This window comes from Symsagittifera roscoffensis, chromosome 2 (assembly GCF_963678635.1).
Source record: "Symsagittifera roscoffensis chromosome 2, txSymRosc1.1, whole genome shotgun sequence".
Lineage (NCBI taxonomy): Eukaryota > Metazoa > Xenacoelomorpha > Acoela > Convolutidae > Symsagittifera > Symsagittifera roscoffensis.
The window spans coordinates 80626936-80640531 of NC_087063.1; the positions used below are offsets into that span (position 1 = coordinate 80626936).

At 34.9% G+C, this 13596-nt stretch overlaps 1 long non-coding RNA gene across 1 annotated transcript; it reads right to left on the bottom strand.

Annotated features, from left to right (window-relative positions):
- Positions 1-335: 335 nt before the first annotated feature.
- On the bottom strand, positions 336-2856 carry LOC134840192 (uncharacterized). The gene is made up of 3 exons (XR_010162407.1): positions 2773-2856; positions 1901-2145; positions 336-638 (listed from the first exon to the last, which is right to left on the bottom strand). It is a non-coding gene; the product is annotated as an uncharacterized LOC134840192 (long non-coding RNA).
- Positions 2857-13596: the final 10740 nt, after the last annotated feature.

Below are 13596 nucleotides of genomic sequence, written 5' to 3' on the forward strand. Positions count from 1 at the left end.
AAAAGTTAATTGTTATTTTTGTCAAATGGCATCAAATTAATTCAAAAAAATGGCTAGTTAAAAGTTGAATCTTTATGAGAACAAAAACTCCCACGCACAATTAATCTCCTTTTTTGAAAGTTCGGGCTATAACTTTTTAGATCTAGTTTTGGTAAGCACAAAAAAATAATCCATTTCAATGAACGATAATCTTTTTTTTTCATAGAATTTTATTTACCGAAACAACCAACATAACCAATTTTTATCCAAAAGACTTCATAGCGGGCAAAAATATATTTGGTACAAAGTTTTAAATTAGAAATGCAAATTAATTAAGATTTTGAAACAAAGTTTTAAATTGATTTTTAATTCAAGATCAAAAACTCCAGTTGAAAGAAGCAAGTGAAGATTCTTTGTGCAGATTACTGAGCGGCCGATCAAAATGCTCAATTTCCTTTCTGATATCTTTGATCCGAATATATTATAATGTTTTCATAGATAACCAAAAGGTCCATGATTAGGGGCATCAATTCCTCATCCTTTAAAGGGGCGCGTGATGTGTCTGTGAAAAATACAAGTCAAACAGATAACTTGCGTTTTTTGGCAGACAATAATTCGAAGACGCGATTATCTCTCGTTTGTTTTGGTTTTCTTGCCGGCTGTTGATGATCATTTATTTCATTTTAGATTTGAAACCGAACATTTTAATCAATGAAAATCGCGCAATTTTTTATCATAAATCTTGAGTTGAACTCAAAGTTCACATATTCATAAATCATAAGGTTGTGCTTAGTAAATAAAACGGGACAATACAACAGTGCCGAAGTACAACAGTGCCGAAAAAGAAAAATTAGTTCAACAGTGCCGAAAATCTGAACAAATTTCCACATATTAAGTGCGGCAATCAAAAATTAAACGGCGATTAATTCCCGCTCTTAAGAAAACGCGTTTAAAGTATTCTGAAATTTTCCAGCCTTTTTCGGCACTGTTGTACTTCGGCACTGTTGTACTTCGGCATTGTTGAACGCCCCCGATAAAACTGATAAAACTCACATTTTGTTGTCATTCGAACCATTTTGATAATCTATTTCCGTTTTCAGCACAAAAAAAATGATTTTTTGAATAGTTGGTTCGTCAATTGGTATGCTCAACCTTTTAAGATCAGTTTTAAAGAATCTTGGTATTTCAACTGTTTTTTCCAACTACGGCACCTTGTAAAGAAATTTCAATCCTTTTAGGAGCTATTTCAACAGTTATGCAAAAACGAATTTTTAATCAAATTGGAAAATCTACCCAGCAACCAGGGGCGGATCTAGGATTTTCTCGAGGTGGGGGATTTTCAAAAAATTTTGTCGTTTTTTTTTAGTTCGTTCAAATTAATTTTTCGAGCTCTCCCAAAATTTTGAAAAAATAGGCCAAAAGCAGGCAAAATTTTGAAAAAATAGGCCAAAATTAGGCCAAAAAAGCGCAGGTAAAATTTTGAAAAAATAGGCCAAAAAAGGCAAAAAAATAGGCCAGAAAAGGCGCTCCCCCCTCAAAATTAGTATATATTGGCGCCAAAGGCGCCTTTAAAAAAATTTTAGGGTCGGTCGGCCAAAAATGGATTTCTTAAAAAGTACCAAAGGTGGAACCCTTTGGGTCGGCAAGGGGTCGAATTCCTGAGGGAGAGCGGGCGTTCGCCCCCCAAGCCCCCCCCCCTAAATCCACCCCTGCCAGCAACAGTATAATTATCCCCCCCCCAGGATCTAAGATTTTCTCAAGTGGGGGGGGGGGGTACTTTCTTTTTTTTTAAATTTTTTAGGTCGCCCAAACTGATTTCCCGAGCCCCATTTTGACAAACCCCATTTGACAAATTTCCCCATTTTGACAAAGTTTTTTTTTTAATTTCAATAATTTAATCAATTGTTTAAATGATCATAACGGGTGCAGGCGGCTTATGAACGGGTTGTGTGACGTTGTATTTGAGGTAGAAATTCGCAATTCCAGCCACCCGATTTTTGCCCTTCTGAATGAAGTATTGCGTCTGGTTGAAAGGGGACTCTGCATCTGGGTAGTAGGGCATGCGTAACATGTATCCACACTTGTGAGCTATTCTCTCTTCTTGTTCAGCTGTTTTCTTTTTCTGATCTACTCCGATTAAGATTTCACGACAGTTTGAGTTCTTTCCTGTGAACGAAAGTTATATCATAAAAGATTTTTAGTGTATATTCAACAACAGAGAGCTTTGAGAACTCATGACATTAGAACGAAACTGATTTTTCAGAAGCCAAAAAGGAGGTCGATGATGGGCCAAAAACGTGCCTTAAGAACTCTTTTTTCTAATTTTTTAAATAAAAACTGCCTCCGAACCATAAACTGTTAGTGAAAAGAGGTTTTTTAAAGTGCTTTTTTTATCCGAAAAATCTTGAGAAAACTGTGGTCAATCAAAAAAGGTACAGTAAGAAACATCTAATTCCAACTGAACTAGTGAATACGACTTCAGTTTTCATTTTCATATGATTAAGAATGACACACATTGCATTAGTGCCGAGAAAAACCAAAAGCGCAATTTTACTTAATAAAAGATGCACACAGGGGCAAATGATTAATTTCCGCGATATAACCAAAGTAGGGGGGCGTCATTAACTTCGTTATGAGCATTATTTCTCAGCCATTCAGGTGAGTAATTTGTTGCTGATTGTTTTATCGGGGAAAAGGATATGTCTATAGTTTTAGGGTAAAAGTTGCTTACTTGACCAGCTAACTTTTCAGAACATTTTTAAGACACGAAAACACGGCTTTTTATATACCCACTTGTTTTAAGTCTGGACAGCGTGGTGAACTTGTCTGCTTTGCCATACTCTCTGTTCTCCTCAAAGAACGCCCCCCTTATCTTCCCCCCTCCCACTCCTTTTGGACCCACCCTCTCATAGTAGGCCTTTTTATTCAGACCCAGCATCGTCTCCTGCTGGCCTAAACGATGAACAATTACTAGAAATAATTTTTTTCTTTTCACTCATCTTTGTTGAAATGTCTTAATAAAAAAAGCTTTTTGTTTCGTGAGGTGAGGGAAAATAAAAAAGAGCCGTAACAAAGGCACTTTTTCTAAAAAAAACTTTGGCACACTTTTTTTTGTATTAATCAAAAATTTTTTAGGCATATTTTTTTAAAATAATTATATTAAAAAAGCTCTTTTTTGTGAGACGAGGTGAATGTAAACAGAGCCATCAAAAACACCTCTTTCAAAACTTTTTTCTGGCACAAGTTTTTCTTCAAAAAAGGTCTGGTTTTTCTCCTCCCCATTTTTGACTACTTTTCCAAAATTTTGCAAACGAAAAAATTGGAGTTCGTTACAAGTAATAAAACAGAATATCCATAGCCATTAGTTTATTACTTCAAATAATTCTTACCAAAATACTGAGTTAGGACTGGAGTGTATAACTCATAGAGTAATTTCGGATAGGGTACACCGTCTGCTCGTCACGCTATCTTATTTTCGGCCGGATAGATTCGTGCAACTTCTTAGTCTAATACCGATCCTAATCTTACTCTTATACTATCTAGTCTCAGGTTGTTTAACTAGTCTCTGCTAGGCTCAATAGATCTAGGGTATACTGGTTTATCGCGGCTGCTGAAGTGCTCGGGAGAGTCCAACTAATTTCTAAGTTAAATTCAAATCTCTCTGGTGCTGAAATTACAAGTAACTTCAGCACTTACAAATAAGTGGGTTGTTAGTTAGATGGATCATGATTGGTTAATATTAAATACTTTACATTGGTAAAATATCTAATTTATCCAATCATAAAATGTAGTTTAGATCAGGTTCCACCCATCCGGGTTTTACAGAGTTTTTTAGAATAGTTCTTCTGCGATTCGAAGGATGGATGATGGACGTTGGTTTTTGGCGAACATCATTTTCTTCCGTTTCCTCTTTGTTAAAGAAGTTCCAGGAAGCTGGAGTTAGAGACATAAGACGTTGTGTCTTCTAGTGACAACGACTAAGTCTTTGCAACAAACTCAAATCTGATTTCAGAATGGTTGGCTATGTCAGGTTTTTCTGTTCTGCGTGGAGAACTTCTTTTGTGTCTGATCTAGTTTGGGAATGGCGTGGAGATTGTGCGTGGAGGGGATGCCTGGTTACTCGGATCTGTACGTATACTTGAACATCGAGGTGGTCATTGTTCTAGTTCAATGAAGTCCTTTTCTGCGAAGTCAAGTCGTACTCTAAATCCTTTGAGTTGTGATTGTGAGTGGCATATCGATTGTGGTTGGCCATTCTCTCTCGAGTGTAGTGGGGTCGTTTTGTCTTTAGATGTTCGTCCTTGGTGTTATATTCTGATCTATGTATTGCATAATGTAATTTACATTTTATAAAACATTTATTAGTTTAATATTTTTTAATTATGATTTTAGTTAGTTGTTTTCACAAAAGCTTTTTGTTTTAGTTCGGTTATTTTGAAGAGTTACTCACCCTTGAGTAGCTCTTATTAAAAATAGAGGTGTGGTCACAAAGCGTGGATGTAGCGCGGTGGGTTAGGCCGGCTATAGAGCATGCTCAGGACGTCCTTCCTGGTGGGTTAGGCCAGGAGTGGGAGTATGATTTCATGCGGTTTTTATGAGGGGTCCTGTTATGTGACAACGTTTTATGTTGGGTTTGTTGTGGTTTTTCTTATGTCTTGTTGGTTATGTCCTTTTTCCAAAAAGCAAATTGTTCGTGGTATGGGTTTGTCTTTCGACTTTTTTGTGTTTTATTATTTCTTTCTTAGACTTTATAATAGTCTTCAAAAGAATAAATTATCCAGTTTTAAACTGGGTTAATCCGGTTTGGGTACCGTTGGTTTCCTTTTCTTAGTCATGCTGTTATTCTATGATTTGTGGTATTTAGTAAGTTGCGTTGGTTAGTTTTGTTTAGTATATGATTCCTTTCCAACCGGGTTAAAGGAAGGTTTGAAACATGTTATTATATGTTAGAGTTGTTGAGTGTGAAAACTTGAAACTGAAATTCATTATTTTAAACAATTCTTCGTGGGCGAGCTGTGCGAGTGTGGATAGAATTTCTGTGCGAATGAATGAGAATATCAAAAGGTTAGTACTGCATTTGCATTTTATTAATTTACTGCATAGAATTTGGAAATTTACTGCTAGTTATGGGGGAATTTTAAGTTACAAATTTTCATCATAAGTAGATTTACTGCTTGTGGGGAAAATTTTAGAAATGAATTTACTGCATTGGTATTAAATTTATAAATTTATAAGTGTAAGAGATTAATAGAATTTTTGAAATCTGTTTGATGAAATTTGCGATTTTTATTTGTCTTTTGTGGTTTTTGTAGGTAATTGTCGGATGAAGGCTAAAAATCTAAAGAAAACATGGATAAAGTATGGTGAGTTTTTTAATATTTTAATTAGTTAGTAATATTCATTTAATTCATACTTACCTGTTAGTCGTCGGGGAAAAAACCGTGGGGGAAGATGTCGTGGATGAGATCGGAATTTGTTAGTAGTTTAGCTAAGATGCGGATGATATTTTTAGTCTGAAGCAGTGGCCAAAGCAATTGAAGTGCCTTAATAGTGGTTAGTTCTTCAGTGCCAACTGCAAACTCATAAGGTGTGTTTTGGATTAGATTATATAATTTGTGATTGAATTTAGTGTTGTGGATGAATTCTAAAATTGGGATTTCTATAGGTTGTACAAACTCGTGCGGTATAAGGAAGGGTCGGGATTCTTCGGCGTTGAAGGTCTTGGTGATGGGACAGAAGATGTACATTTGGGTTATGGGATCATAATTGCGAAGAATACCATGAAGGTTAGTATCTTTAATGCAATATGTGAAATTTAGGAAAAATGGTGAAGTGTATTTGGAATTAATGAATTGAAAACGATGGTGTGGTTGTCTAGAGGGTGTGTGTAGGTCAAAGTGATTTTGGATGAAGCGATAATAACTATATGTGTGGGTTTGTTTAGTGCGCAACATAATATCGTGTGAGCAGTGTAAATCTCTTTCGTGTGGTGCAAGGAAATGAAAGGTTAGTGAAAATATTTGGAAGCGTTCTTTAAAACTTTCGTATGCTTGTGTGTCTGTTAGTGCTTCTGAAATAATGTGATCAAACTTTCGGTCGAAGATGTTTAGTGTAAATATATATGGTGTCTTGATGAAAAATTTCTCGGTAATTTGTGGATTAGCGAAGCGATCGTCGTCTAAGAATTGATCTTGGTTAGCTCTGATGATGTTGTGATCATAGTATTCGAGTGTATATTCGTTAGCTCTAGGTGCAGTGTGTGTTTTTAGTGATTTTTTATATCCAACGTAAGTAAATTGTCTAGCGGTTAGTGGTGTAGTGAGTCGATATAGCATGTCCGTATTTCGCTCTATATCGATGTGAGTGTTAGATAAAGGTAAGCAAAGAGGGTTAGTAAAATGATAATATGAGGTCCAAGAGAGAGTGGGCATTAAAACGTATTCATCTACAAAGTTGCGTGTTTCGTTAGTGTCGTGGGGGGTGTTTAAGGTGTATTGTGGGAATGAGGGTAAGGTGATGGCTAAAAATTCTTTTGTGTTAGTATGCTTGGGGTGGTTGATGTATTCACGGGCTGTTCCTGGTTTTGCTGGGAAAGGATGGTTGGGGAATTTTCTTTTAAAAGTGCGGTAAGCTCTATTAGTGTTGAGTGAAGATTCAGTTGATGTGGATGATGGTGCTAATGATTCAGTATAATTTGAAGAGGGTGTAGGGGTAGGGGGGTTGGATGAATTTATTGTGGAGGAGATTTGGTTTATTGTTGGGGTATGGAGGTGGTAGGGTTGTTGTTGAAGGGTAATAAAATTATCTAGCTCTGGGGAGATTCGGGGGGTGTCTGGAGAATGAGATGATTGGTCAGAATGAAATGAGGAGTAGGTTGGGGTAACTTGGGAAGCATAAGAGGGTGTGGAAGTGATTGGGTCAGGGTTATTGGATAATATGGGTTGAAAAGGGGGTTGAGAAAAATTAGAAGAGTTATGAAAATTATTGGATGGGGATGGTTCTGAGTCGGCAAATTCATCGGGGGTTTCAATATTCGGGTTATTGAGTTGTGAGATGGAATATAAAACTGAGATGTGTGAATTAGTGTCGGAATTCATGCCTGATGTTACATTACTAGATGGAAAATCGGGTGGCGGAAAAGCAAAAAGTGGTATTATTGGGATTGGAGAGGTAAGATTGGTTGGGTGGGAATTTGATCGGTGTAGTGATCCAAGTTGGCGGCTCATCGTGGGCTAAAAAAATGATTATTTTGAGACTGAAAAGCGGTGGTATGGGGTTGTTCAATAATTTGTTCATAAGTATTATGATCTTGTGACTGGTGTGTCATTATATGTTGGATGGGACTTTGTGATGTGGTGAGTCGAAAATTTGGATTATGTGTGATGGCTAAATTTCGAAAATTTCGTGGGACTAGGGATAGTGGATGGTTATTTGGTAGGGGTGGTAATTGTGGTGCCGTTGGCGTTATGTCTACATTGTTATGTTCTTCGTCGTATGTATTTTGTCGTGTTGCTATTTTTGTGTTATATTCTTTTATTTGTGCGTCTAAAAGAATTTTGTTTATAGATGTAGAAAAGATTCCAAAAAATCCTGCAAAGAGTATGCGTGCTACGCTTGCTTGTCTATTTACTTGTGTGTGTATAGCACATGTGTTGTAGATTCCTTTTAAAAGTGAGAAAAGAAATCCAATAAAGTTAAACATTGCGTATAAAATAGTCAATTTTTCTAAGATGTAGTAGGGCCATCCTAGAAAATCGAGGATCTCATTTTTGAGTGTAACAAAGCTAAAAATGTTAATTGGTGATATATCTTGGGGACGGTATTTTTCACCGTTTAGATATATATAATCTTTAATGTCTTTAAAATATCCGCTATAGTCTTGCGTGTAGATATCGGCAAATCCTGCGGTTTCCGCAAGTTTGCGTAAATTTTGGTCTATTGATTGTCTTTGTATAGTGTCCATTTGTGTTAATAATTCTTGGAATTGTTGTGTTCTAATGTGATGTTGAATATCTGATTTTGAATAGATTCCTATTGATTGTAAGTCTATAATTGGGTTTCGAGCAATAGCGCGAATGCTTTCTGGTGAAAATTTTTTGAGTGATTGCATTAATGTGGGATATGGAGTGAGAAGATAATATTTATTTTCATCAGGGTTTAGTTGTACTACATTGTGGCTGTTTTCTGATCCACATGGGACTGCGGTATCCCAGAAATAGGTTCTTCGTGAAAGTGTATCCACGAAATGTACTTTATTCTTATAAAAGATAGGGATTCTTTTATAACATCGTTTATCTTCAAAAACGTATAGTGGTGATACTTTTTTAGTACAAGTATAAAACCATAAGATGTTTCCTTCATAGTCTAAAAAATTTGATCTATTTCCAGATAATAAGTATCCTGCATAGGGTATTTTTAATACTGCTAGTGCAAGTGATTGTAATATTTGTGTTCGTTCTAATTCGCATAGTTGGTGTAGTGTTTCTAATTCGGAGAGTGACATTTCTTGAAAAATTCGGCTAATTGTATAATCTAGTTTCATATCTAAATGAATATCATAGTGGATATTACCGAAATATGTAGTATTCATTAGTGATAATTCTTGTAAGCGTGTGCTTCTGGTGTCATGGGGTTTTAGATGTCCACCAGGTTGTCCGTTGCTTTTTTCAAAATTAACTGGTATATAGGATGTTCCTTCGTTTGGAGGATGACCTGTGGCATATGGGTCAAGTTTTATTTTTCCAGTGGTCATGTCGAATCCTTTTTCGTATTCAACTAATATTTCAGAGTATTGTGTTCTGTGAAGTGGATTCCTGTATTTACATGCAAGTTCTGTTTCTTGATATATTTGAAAACGTGTCAATTTATTTTCTATATTGTGTATGTTTCTAAAATTAGTACTTTGTTTTCGTGATGGATGTACTTGTTCATATGGAATTGATTGTATAAAGTATTTTTCGTGAAATTTTATCATACGAGCGTGTATTCTTGCTACTTGAAATGTTGTACATGTATCTTCGGGGAACCAAACAATTGTTGCTTGTGTTCTCGTTGTAGGGTCGCAATAACCTTGATCATTTTTACAAGGTGATCGGATTCCTTGATAGATCATTGTATTATCTGATAAATCTCGTGTTAGTTGTATTTTTTCGAGTTGTATTTTCCAATCGAAAAACATTATTTCTTGGTATCCTTTATTTTTTGTGTCTGCTTTGCAGTTTGATGGGTTATTTATACCAATGTGTGGTATCCAATGTTTATCGTGTAGGTCATAGGTTAATCGTCCGTGTGCGCCGTTATACGGGTATTTTTCGTCTAGTTTTATATGTCCTTGGTGTCTTTCAAGTTGTGATTGATGTACAGAGTCTGAAAAAACTTGAAAGTTAACTAAATTTCTTTCGGAGTTTTTATTTTGTGTGATGTTTAGTCTAAGTAATTCATTTTTACAATTGTCGGGATTGAGATGTAAAAGACGTTCTATATTACTCTGATAGAATGATTCATGGTCAAGTCGGTTTTTGTTTCCGTTCGAGACTTGTGAACAATGTACTTTCTTTTCGGAAAATGTTGCTGTGAATTTATAACCTGTAACTGTTGTTGCTCGGGCTTTTGAATAGAGTGTTGCTATTACATTTGTGGTTTCTATAGTTTGTGGTTCTGTTTCACATTGTTGTACTTGATTTATTGCATATTTGTGTAGTGTTTTTTGTTCATTTTCTTCACAATCGTAATGTGTTACTAATAAATCTTGTGGTCCTGTACGAGGGGAAGGGTTTATGTTTTGATTTGAGATTACTAGAAAAAGGAGTTGGAGAAAAATTAATAATTTTAGAATATACATGTGTATGATAATCCTGAGTATGGATTATAAAATGTAATGTAGCCAATTGTGTTTTTGGTATATCTGTCGTATTTGTATATTACTTCAGTAGTTATAAACGGTGGTGGTAGTGATTGAGCTGTTATGTTAGGTGGGTTTAATGGGTAGGGATGTTGGGTAATATTGTTTAACTTAACTGTGATTTCAAACTTTAATTGTAAACTGTTTTGTTGGAGTATTTGAATATTGTGATCACGGATATCGTTGTGAATATCTTGGCGATATTGTAATCTATTAAGTGCCCAGTTATGAAGGCGGTTACTTTCTTGATGTTGTCCAAATAATGGTGGAGGTGCTGTAAATGTATTCCAATCTAGTCTTGAAGGAATATTTATTGATGATTGTTCTCGATATCTGGCGTCGAGATTATTTGGAAAATTTAAGTTAAAAGGTGGTGGTGAAATCTGGCTTATTGATGGTGTTGATGATAGTGATAATGTTTCTGGTAGTGATGAGGATGTTGTTGTATCCGTAGAAATATCTATTGGATTATTGACTAAATTTAATTCACCTTGTGTAAATGAATGTGTTGTCCAATATGGTAGTCGTGATGCCTGGTTTGGGGGGTTAAAGGGATTTTCACGTTTTGTTCAGATGTTGGTGTTGAACCTAAGTAATCTGATGGTAGGCTTGAGGTGCTACGTTGTGAAAGAAGCGTAGGGGTTTCTGGTAATATACCAATGGGGTTTTCTGGAGTGTTTTGTGATGGGGATTGAGGTATATCAAAATGAACTCGGGGAGTTTGAAAATTTCTGTTTCGTCGAGGATGTATAATTTGTCTATTTATTTCGACTGTATTTTGGTTTTGACTAGGATTTCTTATTCTACTTAGTTCTTGTGGTAGTGTTGGGTATAGGTTATATGTTGGTTCGCTTAGAGGTGCTTGTCGTTGAACTGGTTCTAGTGGTTCTGATAAACGAGCATGTCGTTCTTCAAAAGTGTATGGATTGTCTTGAAAAGAAATTCGTGTAGATGTTTGAGGATTTTGAGTAGTTGAAGGTGGTGTTGGGTTATCTTGGGATGATGTCGGTGAAGACTGATTCTGTGACTGTTGGGTAGCAATTTTTGATGGATTTTTAAATTGTTACTTTAGTGGGAAGGTTTATGTTTATTATAATATTCTTCCAAAAAAATAATTAGAAAAATTGTTGCTAGGGCAAATGTGATGATTGCTTTCTTTATACATTTGCATATTGTCAAAATGAGGGATGATAAAAATGTTATGAAAATTACAAACAATAAAAAAATATCAGTTCTACTGAAAATTGTTCGTATCATTTAGACAAGTTGTATAAATCGTACCTGTGGATATAATCAAGGGTTTTGGAAAGTTGGAGGAATAGTTCGAGTATAGTGTAGAAAAGTAAAAAAATGTTACAAAAAATGATTAGGATTATTAGAAAAGATTCAAGTATATCAAAAAGAAATATTATAAAGGTTTCAAGTATTGTAAAAAAATGTTTAAGATTTATGAGTATTTGAGTAACTGATTGAGAGAAGAGCATTTAAGAAATGATCTCTTGGTCGAATATTTTTTGCTGTTTGAGGCGATTTTCAAGTGTGGTCGGATTATTTATTAGTTTTTTGACAAGTGGGTTGAGTTTTGTAAAAAATTGTTGGGGGCAATTTTCATGGTGATCGGGAGGTCGTCTTTTTCTTTATTTTTGTTTGTCAAATGATCCGGGGTATGGTGAGATTTTTATACTTTAGGCTAAGTAAAATGTTCATTTTGTTACTTTAGGCTAAGTTAACAAATTTGTTTTGGGGGTATTCGTGGTCTGAGTTGGGGAAATATTGTTGATCTTTGGGTTATTAGATAAGGGAGGGGTATGGTATTATGGTGATATTTATTTTAGTTGTCAAGTTGGAGTGGTTTGCTTATTTTTGACCTGGAGGTCGTAAAGTTATAGTTATAGATGTGCCTGGAGTTCTATATTATTCGTCTAATTGGTCTTAGTTTGAGTTAGAGAAAGTGACGGATTGGATGAATCCTATTGGTCTATTTTGAACTAGAATTATTGCGTACTTGTCAGCATGTTATTTTGAAAAATGTAAATGAAAAATGTTTCGGAGGTTTCAAGGTTGTGAAGTATAATGTTAAAATTACTTTTGAAATTCCACTTTCTTTAAAATTTTAGATTGGGGGATGAATATTTTATAGTTTTTACGTGGTTGATTTCGGAGTCTTGTTGTTTTTCGATTTTCTGATTTGTCGATCTGTTCTTGGGGTATTATTTGTTCGGTCATTTTTCTATTTTTTCTTTGTTTTGGGGATTCTTTATGGTTTTGTGTATTGTTTTTGGTGGCGGTTGGTTTTGTGTTTTGATTTTCGGTGGGGTTATCATTTTGTTCTGTGTTTTTCAGATGTGGTTCTCTTTGAATGATTTTTAATCCTGTGAAAGAATATAATTGAGTTAATTCGCGGAGTGCGTATTCTTTTGGGTAATAAGGTAATAGGTTGTTTCGATGTTGAACGATTTCTTTTTTGTTTGAGTCGGTAATTTTATATGTGACCTCAGTGGGTCTTGCAATTATTTGGTATGGTCCTTTTCGAAGGGGTTGTAATTTTTTAGAAATTCCCTTTTGAGTATTAAAATTAGGTATTAAAACAAATGTTCCAATTTTTAATTCGGAGGCTGGTGTAAAACGTGAATTGATTTGTTCATTAATGTTTTGTCTTTGTAATAACTTTTTTGTTATTTTTTGATAAATTTCATTGTGTTTTTTATCTTTATTTAGAATCCATTCGGTGTGTGTACCGGAGGCTAGTTTAAGAATTTGTGGGTGATGAAAATGATCTTCATCGTGTGTATGTAAAGGTAGGTTATAACAAATTGAGTCTTTATTTGGTTGACAATAACCTTGTGCGTTTTTATGAGAATTTGCTGTAAACATTATTGGTTTGCGTGGCTTTTGGTTAAAAACCATTTCGTATGGTGACATTCCTAAAGTTGTCGTAATTTGTGAATTATATGCTAAGGGAAATAATTTTACATCTGCTGACCATTCGGTATATTTTGTATCATTTCCGTTGATGATACATCTAAGATATTCTTGTAATGAACGGTTCATACCTTCGACTAAGCCGTTTGTCCAAGGTGCATGAGATGTACGTGGTTTGTGTTTAATGTTATATAAATGACATAGTGTGATAATTTCATTATTTATGAATTCTGTACCGTTGTCTGTAACTAAAATTTCTGGTAGTCCGAATTTTGCTATCCAGTGTTCATAGAGTGTTGTGTAAGCGTAATAAGCGTTACAATGTGGTACTGGGTTAAGTGCTACATAATGTGTAAATGCGTCAACAATTACCATAATGTAGGAGTTTCCTTCGGATGAGGGTGAAATTGGTCCTTTGGTATCAAATGAGATACGATGATTAAAGTACAAACTTTGTCCTTTAAAATCTTGTTTTTGTGCCATTTGTTTTTGATTTGGGTAAGGTTTATTTAGTTGACATACTATACAATCATTGCATAGTACTTTTATCCAAATTGGTGCATTTGGGAAGTAAAAATTTTGTATAAAATTTGAATATGTTTTTTCTGATCCAGAGTGTCCTTTAATATTTTGTGTATGTGAAATATTAAAAGCTATAAGAATCATACTTAAAGGGAGACAGGGAACTGTAGATTCATTCAGGTTATACTCTAAAAGGTCTGTATTTTCGTTAATTGTTGTGTTGTTAAATTTGCGAAAGTATCGGAGGAGTTTTTTGTTTCCTAGAATGGTTG